This window comes from Larus michahellis, chromosome 1, assembly GCF_964199755.1.
Source record: "Larus michahellis chromosome 1, bLarMic1.1, whole genome shotgun sequence".
Lineage (NCBI taxonomy): Eukaryota > Metazoa > Chordata > Aves > Charadriiformes > Laridae > Larus > Larus michahellis.
Window position 1 is genome coordinate 16,238,876 of NC_133896.1, and position 20,900 is coordinate 16,259,775.

Here is a 20,900-nt window from a genome sequence, read left to right on the forward strand (position 1 = left end):
CATATTAAAAAAACCCTGCAGATTTAAGGGAGCAAAAAGCTATTTTCCATTACATCATTAAATTATTAATCATATGCATATTATCAAAACTATTTTTGTTGTTAAAAAAAAAAAAAAGGCAGTACTTGTAACGTCCCTTAGTTTACTTAGGCTTATGCCTTGCCTTACCAGAACAGAAGATTCAAAAAAATAGTACTACAGCTCCGTATTCCTCAAAGACCAGCCATTTATAATCATCCAAATTCTACCTAGAAGTTGTATTATCTAATTGATAATAATCTGTTATCTAAAATTACTGTGTAACATATATTCAAACATTAATTTCACTAGCTTTTTTCTAAAAACAATCCCAATGACATACACATTCAACTGTACTCACTCACAGTGTTGATTTCATCCAAGCTATTCCTAGTTTCCTACAAGAACTGAAATAGTTGAGAGGTTGCAGGAGGGAAGTAAACTTAATGGTTTTATGCAATAAGCTTCTTTTTAAAAAAAAAATCCCATATGCTCCAAATTTATCACTTCAAAAACATTCTTTCAGGAATAAGCTCTTCTGAAAAGAAATGTGCCCAAAAAACCTAAGCAGGAACTATATTTTTTTCTTTTTGTAATACTTCTTCCTTTCTCTACCTCACTATCCTCTGTATTATGAACACCAGAAGGAGGAGAAAGTGGGATCTCTAGGGTTAATGGCATAATATGATTTAACTGATGCCTTATCTGCCAAATAAAGCATTCTTAAATCAATTAAAAATACTATTCATTTATTTAAAAAGAAAAAAAGAAATCATAATGACCACAACACACGAATAAGCTTACATCACGTCCTTATCTGAAATAAGCATTTAAGAAAAGCTCTCAGACTTGAAAGGTTTCTCGACAACATGACTTTGCTGTTTAAAATTAAATAAATCCTCAAGAACCACACGTTTAGTGTTAAAAGCTCATTCATTAGAAAGTCAGATTCAATGAAGCAGTACTTCATAACAAAGAGAAAATGCAGCCTAGGAATTAGTCAGAGAGATTAAGTTCAGGTTTTAAAGGCTATGTCGATCACAGCCATTGATTGCTTTTAGGAATATAAGCAAGTTCATTTTTACATTTACTATTCTTCATCTTTCATTAAATAAAGAAAAAAAAGGACTTATGTTGGCGTACACTTTGAAGTCTGCAGAAGAAAATTCTGCATAGAGCAGGGAGTAATACAAGTAAGAATATGTGCAATCCTACATACACGCAGGAGTCATTATAAAACAGAATCATACGTGATCTGTACCACAAAGACGACAGATTTAACACAAACAAGACAAAATAAAGAGTAACTAGCGAAGTATATCCTACAGATACGGAAGAGGATTTTAGGAGGGATATGAAGGTGTGCTGTGGGTGCTTGACAGACAGACTAAAACAGAATGCAAAAATAGGCAGTATCACTGGAGAAAAAAGGGCAAATATATGCCATAGTATCGCCCAATAAGAAACCCACTGCATTCTTAAAAATGATCTCACCACAGTGAGTCATTAGTTCAATTACATTTCACACCACCCAGCCTAAGGCAAGCAGAATTGTACAGGACTCTAAAAACATTAATTCCAGCAAATACGCCTCAGAAACACAAGCAACCACCACCACTTTCCACACGTTCTCTGTCCCTAAAGTGCTAGCTGGTATCTGACTATGCTGTCTTTTAACTTCAAACACATTTCCATTCAATTTTACATTGTAAAATCAGGTTAGCCCACACTAAAAATACGAAAAAGCTGAGTACAGTGCCAGTATTGATTAGAATATTCAAGAAGCACACCTTAACACACTAATACATCACAAACCAGTAAAACAGAAATGCAAATACATCACAAATATCTAGTTTCAAGTTGGTGACAATTTTTACAGATTACAAACAGAAGTTCTATTTACTTCATTAGTGCCAGGGGAACAGGAATACCTTCAGTGATTTCTACATGTATTAGATTAAAAATGTATGCATCCATACATATATTGGATCAATACACCTCTCTTCCTTCACTGTTACATAAACACACACGTTCAATAATACACAATTATTATACATCCATATGCACCAAAAGTCGAGTTCAACATTAGCACCTATCTTCTATTTATATGGAGGGGTTTTTGGTAAGAGTATCTCTGAGCTGGACAGACAAGCACTATGCCCCACCACGCATATACTTAAGACACCTTCTTCACCACCACCTTTGTTTTTTTCCCTTTTAAGCAAAAGAATATATTCAACAAGCTATATAATTTACCAGGGCACAAGGAAGAATTTTTCTGCTGTGTTAACTGTTACATATATCATATTGCAATGCACATAATAGTTCTTTTTCAACATCAATGTATGTGCTAGTCATCAGAATTCTTTGATAGCTGAGTATTTTACACATATGTTTGTTTCCTCTGAAAAAAGCGTTTTAGTTACCAATTGCCATTAAACTCTTTTAAGATGAGACAATACAGCATTCTTTAGCAAAGTTTCAATGTAGCATTAGAAAAAATATAAAAAACACTAACTTACCCTTCTCCCCCCACATTGTTCAAACAAAATACCTCAAACATATAGCTAAGGACAACCAGCTTCCAGCTTAAAATCTTCCAGCTTTATAACTGACAAATTCCACTCCTACTTCACACATTCTGCTGTAATATCACTGAATTTATTTGTCTTACACCAACAGGAGAGAAGAATCTGACTCTGTAATTACTTTCTCCTTTTTCTGCTTCATAGAACACTTGTGCTTTTCAAAAAGCAAAATTAAACACAGGGTTTGGGTTTTGTTTTGCTTGGTGGGGGGTCGGAAAAAAAAAAGGTAAAAGAGAAAAAGAGGGAAAACGGGGGGGAAAGGACATAATAACTGACTAATAGGAAAATCAAAATTGACTCATACCCAATGAGTGTTAAAAACAAACGATGTGAAGTAGATGGAGAGTACAGGTCAAAAGGGCAGGTGGAAGGAACGGCTGTAAGGCAGCTATGGCGATCGGGACCATAGAAAGGTGGAGGGCAACATGCACCTGCCATGGAAAGAATGGTAACCTTATTTTTTAGATTGTAATAAACAGAAATACAAGAAGAATTTATCTTTGAATCATCAAGTGCGATACATGGTTTTGCCAAAATTGCTGGGAGGAGAGGGGAGAGCAGTATGAACAGCAACTCCAGAAAAGGCTTTTGATTTAATAAATTATATACAGAATAACAGACAAATCAAGAGTATGCATTATTCTACTATCTCTTTTCCCAGAGATAAACTACACATTTTACCAAGTACAAAGTATATACAGAGTACATGCATTCCAAGAACAGGCCCAAAATGTTATTAGATGTCTGTTCCCAGTGATAAATTTTTAAAAATGCCATTGAATTTTCCCTCAAATTGGAATCGGTCAGATAACTTTAGTTTGTCTTGATGCTCCGAGAGTGTTTCACTACCACAGTATGTTTTCGATTACTGCTTTGTTATCTCAATTTAATTATTTTTGTAGAGTAATAAATTGAAGAAGAAATATCATTAGACATCTTTATGTTACTTGTTAAAATTACACTTCAGTGACTATTATAAATTGAGCCAGAACGGAAGAAATATCTTCTTGTATATTTATTTTATAGATTTCTGTATCAGCTGCTTTCGTATTTTACAAAGAAGTTCTCACACAATGAAAAGAAATTCAGTTAAAATGAAAAAACAGAAGATTTACAGTGAAAGTTCTGTGGTATAATAATCTGTAATTATTAAGACATAGTTTATTTTTTATAGTTTGGATTAATTCTATCCTTTGAATATATGCATTTCTATATCCTCATTCTGATTCCTGCCACTGCACAGGCAGGCAAGCAGGCGAGAAGGCTGACGGCACAAAACTGTTGGCAAACAGCACGCCCTTGTTTCCTTTCCAAGCTGGGTTTTTGGAAATACTTTTGGTTTCTGTTACCCTGCTACAAACGATCTCTAACTTCCTATCCTATCTTGCAACAGTTTAACTTGATACCATATCTGATAAACAAATCAATGTCACTGCTGAAACATTATTGCTGTAAAATCTGTCGCTCTGGCTATGTCAGACCGTTATTAACAGAGCAGTATTAGCACAGTTTTACTTTCAACTGTACTAGGATCTCTCACAATCTGTTGTGAGATTTTACTTCAAATTAAACTCAATTTAAACTCAATTAGTAGGGGGGAAAAAACAGTATAACTGATGACAATCTATTGCTACTCTGTACCATGGTTTTCTTCCAAATCTTATTTCAAGATATTCTTCATAAGTCCCTGTCACAAATAAACAGAGAAGGGAGAAGTAGAAAAAAAGGACAGCTTCCCACATTAGTAAATTATTACAAATATCAATGATACTTTCTGCACTAGGTTGCATTTACCAGTGTGATGAAAACATGCATAAAGAAAAAGAAAATGGGAACAGTATTTGCAATATATGTATCATCACAAAACACGAAGTGAATGTGAGCACTGCTGCTGTAAAACACCTTAACAATAACGAGGAAGATCAATTATTCCTGCTAACAGCTCTAATAGCTAGTAAGTGAGACCTATCAATGAATGAGAACAAACAAAATACGTGAAAAGAATTTGTGGGCAAAGTGAAGGTTTTAGCCAAGTTATGTGGTTCAATAACAACAACAGTGGCTTACACACACTAAATACCTCACCCAAAAAGAACTCTCACAGAAAACTAATTTTTTGTGTTATGCCAAAATACCACACACCTATATGGAATACAATATAGCTAAAGTAGGAAGATTTAGCATATGTATTTGTTGCTACTGCAGTCAGTGAGGTATTTCATGAGAGATTTTTTTTTCAGATACAACAGAATTTCTAGGAGTATATTTGCATGTAATAAAAACAAGAGCGTTACTTGAATTATAAATTCTTCTTCTGAACAGTTACCAAGCAAACATCAAATCATAAGAAATTTCCAAATTGAGTGAATCACTTCATTTTCTATGTTTAAATGGGAACAAACATTTAAGTTTGATAATTTTGACTGTATGAGGTTATATGCCCATAAATGTAAAATAGAGCTACACAGCTCATCTGCAGTAGTATCAAACATGGATAAAGCACAAAAAAGTGCATGTGAAGACATGTTAAAGACATCTTTAAAAAGACTAATGTATTCAAGAAGCTTCTGACAAGTCTTGCCTGATTTGTACAGCTTACAGTGCAGATTCCAGAAGCAGTTTAAATAAAGTGGAATAAAAGTGGGAAACTTCTGATTTGGTCACTGAGACTATGGCCCAACTTTGTTTCAGTCAAAAATCTCAAGTTTCTACTACATCTTTAGTTTGCAAGTTAAGTTAGGTCAGCTAAAAATTGGGGGGGGAGGGTGTGGAATCTTTGGAATTGTAAACAATCTGCCATAGAAACAGTATATTCTCAAAATAATAGGATGTTCCTTCTTTTAATGAGGTTAGGTCTTCACATCTTTCCCTGAAATGACATGAAAATAGACATGAGACCTTCAGGTTCTTCAGCTGAAGAGGGTCTACCTTTAAGGTAACAAAGCCAGTAATCAGATTTGGTGCCTGCAAGCAATGCAAAGTTGGACCTGAACGGTAAACAAAGACTGGACTACTTTACTTTTCAAACCATAACTGAGAAGAGTCCATAAAATTCTAGATGAAAACTAATATTTGAAAATTATATGCATGAGTTGGGAAACAAGGAGGAAAAACCACTCCTGTGAAAACAGTCTGTTTTTAAAGCTGTTTCGTATGTGCAAGGATTAAATCCAACTCTACACTACTCATTACTTTGTGTTACATACAGTAACACCTTCACTGATCTTTAAGGCAAGGCACAAATGACAGTTTCAGGAATACTGGCTCCTATCCAGGACCTGAAGAAAGATTAGACTTCAGTCTTCTCTTCATAACTTTTTTGGTTAGATTTTTTTAACCTGAACTGGCTCACACTTTAATTAGAAATGAACAGGATAAAACTGGTTATTATGTTTATGATTTGAACCACCAGTATTTACTTGGGAAATTACAACAAAATTGTGTACACAATCTCATTTTTCAATTATTTCATACTTCTGAATTTGCCAGGCTTCATTTTCCAGTCCTTAGCTCTTGTCATTTCTTTCTCTGCTAATCAAAGAGCCCTTCTGCGACCCTTTATTTTCTCTCCATGAATGCACCTCTACAGCCTTAATCTTCAAGAAAAAGAGACCATTTAATCTCCTACTGTGACATGTATAATTGCATTTATTCACAGGTATCCACAAAACTATGTTTTTATCTGTATACACAATTGCCTATCCTGATCACAGAAGTACAGATTTGCCTGACGTAACTGCATGAATGCTAGAACAGAAACAACAAGCAATCCCAGCATGGGCGCACTCCAATTCCAATACTTTACAGAAGTTTAGTACCTTATTTTCATATTTGTAAAAACAGAGATCATAGTTTTTTCTTTTTTTTTTTTTAATTTAAAAAGCATGTAATGTGTATGTGTTGAATGTTCAAGGTGCTCTGCCCATTCGCAGCTGCTTCTCCTCCAGAAGTCTGCCTTAACCTGAGCTGTACACCCATAGAAAACTACCACCTTACTTACCTCTGTTCCTCTCCTACAGCTCCCCTAGTAGCACAATTATCTACCAAGAACGTAGAGCAACTGTGAGGTGAGAAGATGGCTTATTTAAATACTTACTTCAGGGAACAATACCTTAAGGGAGATTTAAGTTATCTAAATTGTAGATTATGCACATAAATCTATAATGCATCTACACAATTTCTTTAATTAACTGAGTAATCAAAACACACAAATTTGTTTGCAAGACACATTTTCCATAAAAATGTGACTATCATTAATTCAGCTTTACAGCCCTGAATTATTCTTTTAAATGAATTCAACTTCTCTACTATTTTTCTACATCAGCTTTATGTCTAATTGACTTTGATTTCAACAGAAATACCTTGCTTCTCCTTCTCAATGTTAGAACAACACAAGTTGGACTATCCCCTTCCTCATTCAGTAAGGCTCTGGGAAGTTAGTACATTTGTATAACATCCTCCTTACTTATTGTTGGATAAAGAGGTATCCTTATTTTATGGAAGAACAAATTACCCTGCCTCCAAAAATAAAGCAAGAGCATTTACTGAAAAATCCTCCTATTCTAAATCTTTACGAACAATCTGGAAACATGGATATTAGTTACGACTATTCCATGATAGGTGTCTTTCTGGTTTCTGCCAGCCATGGATTTTTCTGCAATATTTTTAATTTATCATATCTATACTCTACACTCATAATGCATTCAGTTGTGTTTATATATTGTTTTCCAATTATAGTTGGTTTTGCTTTGTCACTACATTACAACAGACCATTAGCCAGGACTATCCTCTTTCTTGATTGCCAAAAAGCCAATAATTCACAATCTAATATAGACTTCTCAATAAGCTTTCAAGTTTGTCTAAATACATTTGTCCAAACTACTGAACAGAAGATCTTCTGCACTGGAAAATGAACTCTTTCAAAAACTAGAAATTAAAGGCTGGGTCTATTCTCAGTTTGCCCTATGCATCACAACTTGCCACTCTGGCAACAAGTGACTTCCAAATCGAGTAAGTTTATTTGTTATAACAGAATCCAGAATAATGTTTCTCCTTGTTGATAATTCCTGTGTTAGAAATTGGTGATTTTTTATGAGTAGTCTTAGAGGACAAATAGTCTAGGCTCCCAGCACCATTCTTCCACACATCTCAGACATGCTTAGACCTTAGACAGCAACGCTTCCATTTTCTGATTTAATTCAGCAGGTTGTTAAAGTAAAATCTTTTGGATTTTGTTAGCTGGCTTTCTAATCTATATGCATTTACAGATACATTACACCCAATGAAATTTTCCAAACATGATTTGCTACCACCTTCATTTGATATTCTAGTGAGCATTCTAACAAAATGCTCACTTTTCCTTGGTGATCACAAATTACCTGTTCATTTCATCCATTACTATTCTCTCTCACTCTGACTATTTCTGAATCTGATTGTTCAAAACGAAAAAAATAAACCTCTTTTCTCAAGACACTTACACAATACTGAAGTGTTATTTCTGAACTAGCCATGTTCTTCTTCAGTACAACCACCGGGTTACGCACTAATAAATGCTCCAGTCCCAGCAGAAAGAAAAAGATCAATATTATGAACTGCTTCTCAGTGTTATTTCCTTGACCACTAACCAATTGATTTCACCATTGACCATAGATAAACAAAAGGAAGCACACATCCTTCCAGCTACCCTCAGCCAACTCCTGTAGAAAAAAAATAGGTGTGACATTTCTCCACACCTTCCCATGGGGAAGTGATTATCTACTGAACTCAAACCACTGAGTCTGGTCACCTTAGAGATCATTACTCTGGTACTGGAAGAACTAGCCTGCAGCTTACTATTGAATTTCCAAGTTCATAAATGCTCGGCAAAGGAAGAGGAGAACAGAGAAAGTTATAAATGGCAATTCCTACCAGAGCTTCAGACGGTGCATATGCAGACCTGCCTGAAATGTAAAATTGCAATTTCCTTGTAGAACCTCCACACAGAGCAGAACAGAAAACTAGACCCATGCTCTTTCAGATGTGTCATTCTAGCTGTAAAATGGGTCACACCCTACAGAATTGAATTTTTCCATACTAGTTGTTAGTGTCATTGACTTATTTGTTTATAATAGGTACTCTGAGTCCTAGCTCTTAACTGTTTGCTTAAACTTCTATATCTATTGAAATACAGTGAGAATACACCAGCACTCAATTTAGAAATGACATCTCTCTGCTTTGCCAATATCCCTGTGTTCACTTATTATTTTAAGTTATGTAATCCAACTTGCCTTTCTCTTCATGAACATACAGAGACACTTGTGATTAGCCACCTTCTCCTTTGTTTATATAATATGTAAAAGACCCTACAAATTCTTTTCAAACTCTTGCTAGCTATTCTTACTGTCTACAATGTATTGATAATTTACAAGATGCAAAAAGATAATCTTTCAGAGATTCACAGCTAACCTCTGTCTCTCTTTCCTTCTCTTTCAGCCAAAACTAATTCTTTTAAACTCTTTTCTTATCTTTGGTGTGCACAATTTTTTATTTTTTTTAACTAATACAAGCTTTTAAAGTCAGTGCACAAAAAATTACTAGATTCAAAGGCAGACAGAGCTTGCAGAGAACTTTGGGACTTGATAATTTTTGTATGTCACCTGGAAACAGAAACCCATAGCTTTCATTTCTACTTTTAATTATGTAGTTCTATTTAAAAAGTATGACTACCCAGTTACAGAATATTTTGTCTCGAAACTCAAAGATGCCCTAAGATCTGTACTAGTTACACAATCATAACTGTTTAAAAGTAATAAAAATAAAAAACTAATTTAAAAAAAACTCTGAAGTTGTATTTATTTATTATTTGGCTAAACAAATGCTTTCACAACTGCAAGATTATCTGTTACTGGTTCTTCCAAATCCTTTCGTATCTCCACACTCATGATACACCCTAGCTAATAAACACAAAAATACTAACTGTTCAAACACTTAAAATGATTAAGGGGTAACGCAAAATCAAGGTCCAAACCTTACCAGCTGGGATACCATCCTTCTGGTGGGGAACAAGAATTCCTTAACAGCAAAACATAAACAGGTTTGGTATAATTCCTCTCTGCTCTACAGGGATACTTTGAGAAGACAGCAGAGGGGAATTTTGTAATTAGAGAAACAGAATATAAGTATAGTTTTCAGATTCTAGAGTCACACATTTAAGTTCGCTAATTGCAAAACAAACAAAAACTGGAAAAAAAACACCTTATGAGACTTGGCCTTTACATTTAAGGTCATTAATGAGAAAAGATAGGATAGCGTAATTACCAAGACCTTCTTCCACAACCTCCCTCTTCCATTACTCCTTCTGGTCTTCATTTTGATTCAGTTCCTCTTTCAAAATTCCCAAGCCCCTCTGTTTCATCCTTACCCAGGCGGGACTACAAACCTCAGATATATCTTCTGGCTCTCAAAGCCCCAGACCATCTGATACATTACCAAAGCAGATGGAAAATATTGAAGTTTCAGTGTTTTTAAGAAATAAGAAGTACTTGCTTAATCTCAAACACAAAACTGAATGTGCTACCAGGGAAAATAATATTTGTGCCTCATGTACTTGACAGTACACAAGAGAGTTTAAATGCATATTAACTTACCGCTGCATGACTGGACTAGCTACTCTGCTGTCCTGACAATAATTCCTCCCCTAGCAGAAAACACTTTTTGGTAGGCCATCACATCCCCCCCCGTCCCCTTCCTTAGTTCTTGTCCACTATCATTTCTTTCCCACTGGAGTTCTCTGAACTGTTAGAAGCAAATAAACCAAGAGCTGTCAGGCACCAGACTTTACTCTGTACCTGCTGAAGCCTAGCTCTGTGTATTACTGGCCTACGACTAAAACTTCTATACATTAGATCATGGCAATAATCATCATAATTGATATGAATAATGGAATAGTAGCCATCAGATTCAGAGTAACGGATGACAAGGAGGTTGAAGGAGCAAAACTTTCCAGAAACATAAGGAACAGAAGGCGTGGACACCTGTAACTGGGAGCAAGAAAGAGCAAAAGACAGAAAATAGTCTTTGATGGGCCTGGAATCAGGATAAAAACTCCATGCACTACAGCAAAGGCAAGGCAAACACACTGTAATTACCTTCTAGCAAAGCCTGCTAATGGGACATCAATAACATACCTCTCAGGAGCAGGTTAACACCTCAAGATAGAAAGCGGACTACTCAATCCGTTTTAAAATATCTGATATACAACCCTCCAACGAGGTCTATATACTTGCGACTAAAATTACCAAATTATTAACAATACAGCAAAATCAAATTCTTCAAGTAGCTATAGCTAAAAGACTAATCTCATCAAAACCAGAAATCAGCTTAATACTAACATGAAAAAATAGTTTCATAATTCATTCAATATGGCAAATTTGAAACATGTTTATGGTCATATAAAGGAAACTAGACATCAGGAAGACCCACCGTTAAAATTATACCTAGATTAATTTTCTAGAACTGTTATGATAAAGAAAGTTAAATTTCAAGAGATCAGAATAGTTCTGACTTTGGAAAACAGTGACACAGCAATGAAACTACAATGAAACTACCTTAACAGAAACCAAACTTTTAAAAACCTGAAGAAATACAAATTCAAGCCCTACTAATTTAATGGTTATGTTGAAAAACAAAATTCCAATAGGAATTTTTTTCTTTTATCAATTCAAACTTAGTGTTTTCTCTCACATGCCAGTAATTATTTAGCATCTTCTTTTGAAAAAGGTTAGAAAAAGAATGCATGCCAGAGATTAAGTAAAACATACCAACTACTTACATAAAACGCTTTGTCTAACATAAGGTTTCCAAGCTAGGAATCCTAATCCTAGCAAAATGCAATTTGATGGTAAAACCTGTATGTTCCGTCTGCCTTGTTCAAAGAGGATACAGAGATTTTACACCATTAGCCTCTCACTAATGAAAATTGTATTAAGTTTTGCAAGTCATTTTGTTACATGCACATTAATTCAGTATCTTAAAGTGAATAGGTCAAATTAATGAATTTGTTGTATACTATTAAGATTTTTCTTTATTTCAAAAGCCAAAAAGAAATAAATTAATATCCACAGAAGCTCCTTAACTCTGCAAAAAAGGTAAAGATGGAATAAAATAAAGTGTCCTAGAACATGATTGTTGCATGCATAATTGAAACAGAGAAAAAAAATAAGTGAGTGGTATAGCAACTACAGAAGAGCACAAGGACCAACTTCTACACTCATTACACAAAATATTTGGTTGTACCGCGTAATTCATGAAATAACACGACTCAGCAGAAGCTTGACTAGCTCTTCCTTTTACGTTAATTTACAATAAATCAAGTAGTGACTTTGGCAAACATGAAGCCAGGAACAATACTAAGAAAATAACAAGATCTTCTTAGTAACCAAGAGGATTTTTTTGTTAGCAATAACTATCCACAGTTTTCATGGCGCTCCTTTCCTTGAAAGCACAGACTGACTAATAAAACCAGAATCTTTCTAAACATAGTAAATAGAAGCATTACAAATATGCTTTTTTCTTTGTCTTTATCAATGTATAAAATAACAAATTCAATTACCTCTGCTGTATGAATGTAAGGTAATGGTCTATCAAAATTATCACGTTAAAAATAAAGAATGATTATTTTGCAATATATCTGACTATCACAGAATGACCTGTATTATCCATGAGAAACATAGTATCTGGTATATATTTACTTATTTATTATATATTACACAATTATTTTCTGATTAAATACACTATTAACCATACACAGTTAATCCCAACGTAACTAGAGCAACACGCCATCATTTTCAGTTTTTACCAGAGATGCTGAAGAAAAGCAGTTCAGACAGTGTATTCTACATGTATTTCACATGTGACACTGGCTTCATATTTGTGAAGAACTTCTCATTATTTTTAAAATTTTTCACAAGTCTGATTTTGGAAAAATTAACCTTTTATATAAAAATGAGTTCCCTGTTTCCAAACAGTTCAAGATTCTTTGTTTTAAAGCTACAAATATTAAGGCTTTTAAATTATTTGTATGTCTACTTAATCTTCCCACCAGAGACTGGAATACTACAGTCTGGAATACTTTTTGGCCTGGAATACTACAAATAAAACTTTGCACAACAACTTTTTGCAAAATCTTCCATCTTATGGTAAACAAAGCCTCAGGAAAAACAAAATGAAATAACATGAAAAAAAACCTCAACTGAAAGGAACAACATGAATTTAAAGAACATGGAGATTACACTCAACTACAGAAAGGTATAGTATATTTTAGCCCAAACAACTTCAGTGGAGGTGTGGCAGTGTTACTGCTAACACCACCAGGGACAGAAGAAAAATGTTTTAGCAAGATATTTGCACTTACTACGGATGCAGATGTACCACCTGAAGCAGTGGCTTTCAAAAATAATTCAGATGGCTCTGAGCCAGTAATACAATTCAGTGATTCTCAGCAGGACTAAGTACCCCAGGCAAAGCATCATGCTACCACGGGCATGTAATTTCTATTAATCAAATCGGTTCAGTTACCCCTACAGAACAGTGCATTGTGCTACACAGACATATGCTATGTTATTTTAGAGGACACCAGGCCTTGCATAACATAGTAAATTGTACTGCATCTGAATCCCTAAGCAAAAGAACCATGAAAGCAACTTTTCCTGCCAGATTGATGTGTGTTGATCCTTATGAGAAACTGTGCACAGCAGTATCAGTATCAACAAATCCGTCTGCTCTGTGTACTAGTAGAGAAAGAACTCACTGACCTGACAGTAACCAAGTCCTTCCTCACTTTAATTGCAGTTTGATTCAACACAAGATCTGGCCTGGCAATTGTACACTCTAAGTTTTTGCTTAGAATAGGAAAAAACAATCTAAGTTCATCACTGAATACGATATGGGAAGAAGGCAGCAGTGAAAGATAGCTACCATAGTATCTAAGGTAGGTGTTCAGACAGCTTACCACTGCAAATTTAGTAATGCTTCTGTACAGATACATAACACACATTTAATGCTACTTCAAAAACTGCAGCATTTAAAATGTAATAGTTTTTATACAACAATATTTAACCTGAAGGACAATATTACAGTCAGCCAATATGCAATCACTTCAGAATAAGTCTCTCTCTGTTAGTCAGCTTACACTGTTTTAATACCCAATTAATAAGGCACACTGTGGAAATGATAGGTACAGATAATTACAACTTGCAGTAGATATGGATGAGATAATCACTATAAAACAAACAAGTATGAACATTACTACTAAAATTAGTTATTTAAGTTTTCAACAAATTGGAACCGTTGTTTCCTGAATACTGACTAGTAGTGCTTAGTATTTTGATAAACACCAAACAATCTTCGTTATCATTTCCAAATATTAACTGTGGCCAGGTGGTCGAGGGAAGCAATTCTGCCCCTCTACTCCGCTCTGGTGAGACCCCACCTGGAGTACTGTGTCCAGCTCTGGAGGCCTCAGCAGAAGAAGATATGGACCTGTTGGCACGGGTCCAGAGGAGGACCACAAAGATGATCAGAGGGATGGAGCAGCTCTCCTATGAACACAGGCTGAGAGAGTTGGGGCTGTTCAGCCTGGAGAAGAGAAGGCTCCAGGGAGACCTTATTGTGGCCTTTCAAATACTTAAAGGGGGCTTCTGAGAAAGATGGGGACAAATTTTTAGCAGGGCCTGTTGTGATAGGACAAGGGGTAATGGCTTTAAACTAAAAGAAGGTAGATTTAGACTACATGTAAGGAAGAAATTCTTTACTGCAGAGGTGGTGAAACACTGGCACAGGTTGCCCAGAGAGGCGGTAGACGCCCCATCCCTGGAAACATTCAAGGTCAGGCTGTTTGGGGCTCTGAGCAACCTGATCTAGTTGAAGATGTCCCTGCTAATGGCAGGGGGGTTGGACTAGATGACCTTTAATGGTCCCTTCCAATCCAAACTATTCTATGATTAAAAACTTACAGGAGTAAATTAACGTCTTTCTTAAAAACAGTTGGGTCACTGAGAAATGGATAGCCAGGCTTTTGTCCTGGCAAAGGAAAAAAAATTAGATACACAACATTTACATTCACATCGTCAGTACCCACCTTCCTTCTGCTCACTGCATTCTCCTAGAGAATACCAACGTAACAGTTTTGAGGGTCAATTTTTGCAGCATGGCAATAACATGTTGAACTGCGTGAAGTTAACTTGCATGTCAGTCACGTAGTAAGTAACCAGAAGAGAAGTAATTGTGTCAGAAGAGTGAACTGAAGGTCTTTGAGGAGATTTATCTACTATTTCATCTGAAGTACTGATAAGAAGAGGCTGAACTAAAGTGATGTCATGAATTTTCCAGTCACACTGTCCTAATATTCCAGGAGGTATGTGGGCACAGTGCTACCACTTGTGGAAGGCAAACTTCACACCAAGCAGTCCAATTAATAAAAAAAAACAAAAAAAACAAAAAAAAACCCCAACCCAACAAAAAAAACCACACCACCAAAAACTAAACCCAAATCTTCCCTATAATACATTTTCTATTAACAGAGTTGGGGGCGCGGGGGGAGCATCTCTGAGAGAAACAAAGGACTGGTAGCAGGTCAGCTTACTCAGTCATGCTTAAAGGCAAAACCACCTGTATCTAAACTATACCTGATACATGCTTTGTCTAAACTGTTTCTAAAAAAAGCTTCACATACTGACTTCACAGCTCCCCTGAAATTACCATTACTGGCAGAAACCTTTCCTAACATTTTAGATAAAAAATTTTCTTTGCTTCATTTTGGGCCCATCACTTACTGTTTTGATCACAATGGAGCCATTTACTCCCTTCCCGTTTGAAAAACTTCTATTTATCTGAAGAATGTTACTCTACCTCTCAGCCCCCTCTTCTCCAAACCAAAGAGCCACATACTTTTAGTTCCTCCACCCACTGGCCCATCCTCGAGACCTTCAGCCATCATTACTGCTGTACTTAGAACTTTCTCCAATTAACCTACATCTTCCTTGAATGAGGTGCCTCAAAAGGGACTTGATACTCCAGCTGAAGCATGAACAAAAGATTTGTTTCAAGTGCCTTGCACACAACACCCTTTCTTATAAAGATTAGTACAAATTTCATTGCCAACAACGTCACGCTGCTACAAAACAAATGAACGAGTGGCTTGCACTCAATTCCTGAGGAAGTACCAAGCCTCTCTGCAGAACTGTTATCCATACAGTCATTTCTCCTATTCTTGCTGTTAACAACAACTATTTATTGCTAGGACTTTGCACTTGTCTGGAAGAGAAATGAAATCAGTTCAGCTAAGACATATCTCCAATTTGCGAAGAATATGCTTCATTCTAATCCTGTTTCCCGACATACTTTCCATTCTTCTCTGCTTGATTATTACTTGTAAATTTAATAAGGATACACCATATTACATCAGTCAAATCACTAATGCAAACACGAGCCAACTGCAGGACGGATTTCAACAAAACCCCACTTGATATATTGCTGGGCAACAGTGAAAAAATTATGATGACTTTTTGGGTACGGTTTTCTCAAAACTTCTGCATTCATTGCACAACATTTTCATCTGGATTATATTGCTGATCCTGCTAGTGTTACAAGGTGCCAAAAGCCCTATTTAAATCAAACTACAAAACAGTCATTGATCTTCCTATTTCTAAGACCTGTTATGCTGCCAACAAAGAAAATGTGGTTCTTTAAACAGGATTCATTCTTGATAAATCTCTATGGCCTACTGTTTAATATCACTTTTATTGTTTGTATTTGTTTTTATAAATATTTATATACATAAACTTACATATGCACACAAAGGAACACACTCTCCTTTCTGTGGTCCACGTTTTAACAGCAACAAAGAAGAAAAAAAATAGACTTCTTAGGTTTAAAATATTTGGAAAGATTTTGCTCGATTTAATGTCATAAGCAGTTTGAAAGATGGGGAAAACACAGACCCTGTGACATTACTACAACACACAATTACAAGAATTAAGTGTAAAAAGAAAAAGTGAATTTTCACAAAGAAACTTAATTCTCTCCCTCTGTCAAGCATTATTTTAGATTACCATATGACACAAACTGGGTGACAAGAGATGCAATACTATAGATAACTTCACAATCTTTACAATGGTGTTCCCTTTCAGTGGAAACTCCAGGGTACTACACCTACTAGGAATGCTAGAAAAGCACACTGAAAAAGAAAAACCTCAATACTGGACGAGATAAGGTCCCACCAATGCAATCGCCATTAAGGCAGGCAGACCAGAGGTCATCTTCCTCCCCCCATTTCTTCTAATTTTTATTCTAACAGGCATATCACCTATATCCAGGCTTTTTCTTGTTTAAATGATACCATGACACATCTTGCTTACCTTAGAAAGGCACTAAATCTATTTTTTTTCTAGCCTCCACAAGAGATTTTTTCAGGCCCAAGATCCCTGTCACCTTTGTGTGGATGTCACTAGTTCTGGAGTGCACTTTAGAAGACAGGGCTACCACTGCTTATATTATGCCAGCTACGAAGAGGCCTTCCAGGCATATCCAAAAAACTTCTTTCAAACTGTATTTTACCCAGTATCATGCATATCCTCACTAATTTCAGTTTTCTCCATCCAAGCTATGCTTCATTACAAGTATCATTAAAATTGAGCTTTATTTCTTTGAATTTCCCTTAATTCTTCTACTGTCATGTTAAGCCTAAATAACTGCCATCTGTAAGCTTTCCTCCCTCTTTAGAAAGAACACAATACGTACATAGGGTTTTCTCCATTTTAGCTAGACTTAACTGACGTAACTGACAATGTTTTGCCTTTTCTCTGGAATTATTTAGCTTTAAAGTAAGGTCATAGTCCTATCTTCCCCCAACATCTCTTCTCCTAAATTACATGGAAGGTAGCATCATCGTGGAGCAACTTCTATATCAAAGACACTCAAAACCATATTGCAGTAAACTCCTTCCCCTTCATTTTACGGCTGCACAGCTTAGTCACAGGCTAACTCTTGAGTTTACAAAAGAGTAAAATTATGACTGCTGTGAGAACCTGCCTACAAGTATTATATGCTCACAAGGTCATTCAAGCAAATAAATCCACTTGCTGTGAAATAAATTATAATACAACCATATAGAGAGACTAGGAGTTTACTATAATTAAAAGAAGTCTAGGCATTTATATGAATAATGATAACATCAGTTATAGGCTTTTAACAAGCAAAACATATAAATCCGTTGTTGTCCAGAGCTAGCTCTGTAACCAACAGATGGAATTAACAGCCTGTCCAGAGTCAAGCTAGCCATTCACTGCACAACTAAGAATTTGTTCATCTTCATCTGATCAGTTACTGGCCACTGTAACTAACAGTAATTTCTGCATACCCACATAGAAGACACAAGATTTTTTAATACCTGTAGAATTTCTTTTGTGAAAGGGAACTGTATACAGTGTACCATTTTCTTGTCACATCCTATTGTTTAAACTTGACTAGGAATGTTTCTTTTTCACTTTGCAAAATATTTGTATTAAAATATCACCAAGAAGCATAGCCAGGGCATATAGTTCACTGCATTATGCACTGTGTGACATCTGAATATTCCACTTGTTTTACCTATCTATATGCTGAATTGGACTGTATAATATGAGGAATCATCACTAGAGAAGCAGCTAATAGCTTATTCAGTCGACTATCACAGCTCTGTTTCTACCTTGCTAGACAACCCAAAGAAGCGTGTTGGGAAATGTAGGAGTTACAGAAGAAAGTTTGGGGCTTTTATGTATACACACACATACGTATTAATCACATTTAATCTCTAAAAATTACATCGGGAATCCAGTTTTTATTCTTACTGTGACAAAGTGGGAAGTTAATTTCAAAGAATGTCAAAGTCCATCACAGAGGAATTTTAGATCTACTTTAGCTTTAAGTAGACATCACGGTGAAAAATTACCAAATGTTTTCAAGAGTAAAGTTCCTAACAACATCCACTGAAGCTGGAGATCTGGAGACTACTAGCAACTTAACAAAGCATCCAAAATCTAAGATTTTATATTTTTATTGTATCTTCTCCCATCACTGCAAAATAAACTTCAAGACACATCTAAGTAAAAGCTGTCAGTGAACTGACATAGATTTGCTGAGGGAATATATGTTGAATACATACACCTATACAGGCACACACATGTTTGTGTCCCCCAAACATACACACAGAGTATAACAGTACATAAAAATAAATAGCCAGTTATCCCAAGATTCCACGCAGAATAACCTACACGCAATAAAAGGTATATTATACCGTAGAAAGTGCAAAGCTTTCATGTTAATATCACAGTGCTGCTGATTTCAACAAAGCAGAAATTATACTGCACCACACATGCAAGAGAAAGGTAACAAACAATTAAAAGAATTTTTCCCTGAATGACAGCTGAAAGGGATATTCAGAAATACCTGGCTAAAACCACAAATTACTATTAATCTTGGCCATAATCCTCAATTCAAAAGCAAGCCTCCGTGCTTGCAGAGCTCCCTATCCTATACCAGGTTTTCACATCACTCCTGTCTACCACCTATTTACTACCATCATATGTTGTAGCACTTCTCAAGCCCGCCCCAAGCTTTCGTATTTCACCACCAAATAACCAGTGTCCAGTGCCTGTTCCCCACGCTTCCCACCCTCCCAATGCCACAGAGCACCACATCACTATTTCCCATCTTTCTGAAGCACAGTATTTCCACAACCTCACTCCAAGTCGCCATAGCCTCACTGCTCTCCTGCCCCACACCACCACCACCGCCTCCACCCTACAGATCTCCTGCACATCCCAATGCTTTCCAAGGCCAGAAGCCCAGACATACCCCAAAATCCAGCCTCCCTGCAACACACCACCTCCCCACTGACTCCCACTCTGGTACCCTGAGCCATGTTGACTCCAGCAACTGTGCACTTTCCTCTCTTCTGAAGAGAGCTATCCCGTACCCAGTAAGCCACCACCTCGCCACACAGGACAGCAGGACAGACACCTCCAACCCACCACACCGGCCACTCCTCAGTGGGGTGTTCCCACCCACGCAGGTGCTGGGCGTCATGGCAGCGTTGAGACCAGCCAAGGTGGGCAGCAGAGGATAACAAAGACCAGAGAGCCGAAAGATGAGGGAGGGATGCAGATGAAGAGGTAAGGGAGAAGAAAGGGAGAAAGAAATGACAGCAGACAAGGGATTTTACCTGGCCATAAAATATCCAGAATTAAGGATTAATTAAGGATTAAATTAAGGACCACAAGCCTTGCTCCCCCCTATGGACTGTAGGATGAAACTCAAAAGGGCTTTCTAAGGAGACACGTTTCCTTTCATCTTTTAACAAGAATAATTACTCAGACTATTCTAAACTTCAGGAAAAGACCAAATACTTGAAAACAAGAAACTCAAAAGACTGTGACACTTTAACAAAAGAAAGTGGAAGCTCTTTTTTAAATGGTGGAAGAAAAAAAAAGAGAGGAAAGAGAGTACTAAAAGGCATTTTCTTTAGAGGAAAGAAATCCTAAAAACTACACAAGAAAAACACCTTGGATTTCACCATTAAATTGTACTGATTATTTTAATAGGCTCTACCATTCAGATTAATCCCACAAGACTTGTAATTCAGGTAGTTAAAAGACAGTATTACTTTATATATCTTGAAGATGTGAGGAGAGACCAAAATTGAAAGAAAATAAAAAATTAGAAAAAATAGAAAATTATAAAAAATATTTTAGCTTAGAATGCTACAATTGATGCTTAAGTGCTTCAGTCAAACTGATATACTAAATAAATACATAAATTTCCCATTTGCAACACAGCATCTGCTAATTATAAGACTAAGTCATTGTCTAATAATTTTTTGATTACACAGTATAAAAAGAGCAGTAATGACAAATATGCACAATAAACCTCAGGATGATTCTGAATGTTTGATAATTCAGTCCTCCCACAATCTATTTTTGGAAGCCGAAGTTTGAATACCAGTAAACCAAAGGAGAAACAGCTGGCTGGACACCGTATACAACACCAACAACTGGTCTCCAAGACTAAAGGGATGTTCCTCCTGCATCCTGCAGCACAGTGTGGAAGAACCCAAGCTAGCTCAAGTATGGAAAACAGTCTAGCATTAACTCATGTAACGTGAGCTTCATGAGAACTATGTCACCATTATTGCTAGAAGCCAATAAAATAGAGGGTAATTAGCCACTACTGCAGCAGAATGCTTACAGTATCTGATTTAGGTTAGGTATCTGTATATCATAT

At 36.2% G+C, this 20,900-nt stretch overlaps 1 protein-coding gene across 1 annotated transcript in view; it reads right to left on the reverse strand.

Moving 5' to 3' along the window:
• COG5 (component of oligomeric golgi complex 5) overlaps positions 1–20,900 on the reverse strand; it is a 192,520-nt gene that overhangs the window by 160,682 nt on the left and 10,938 nt on the right. The window lies entirely within an intron of this gene.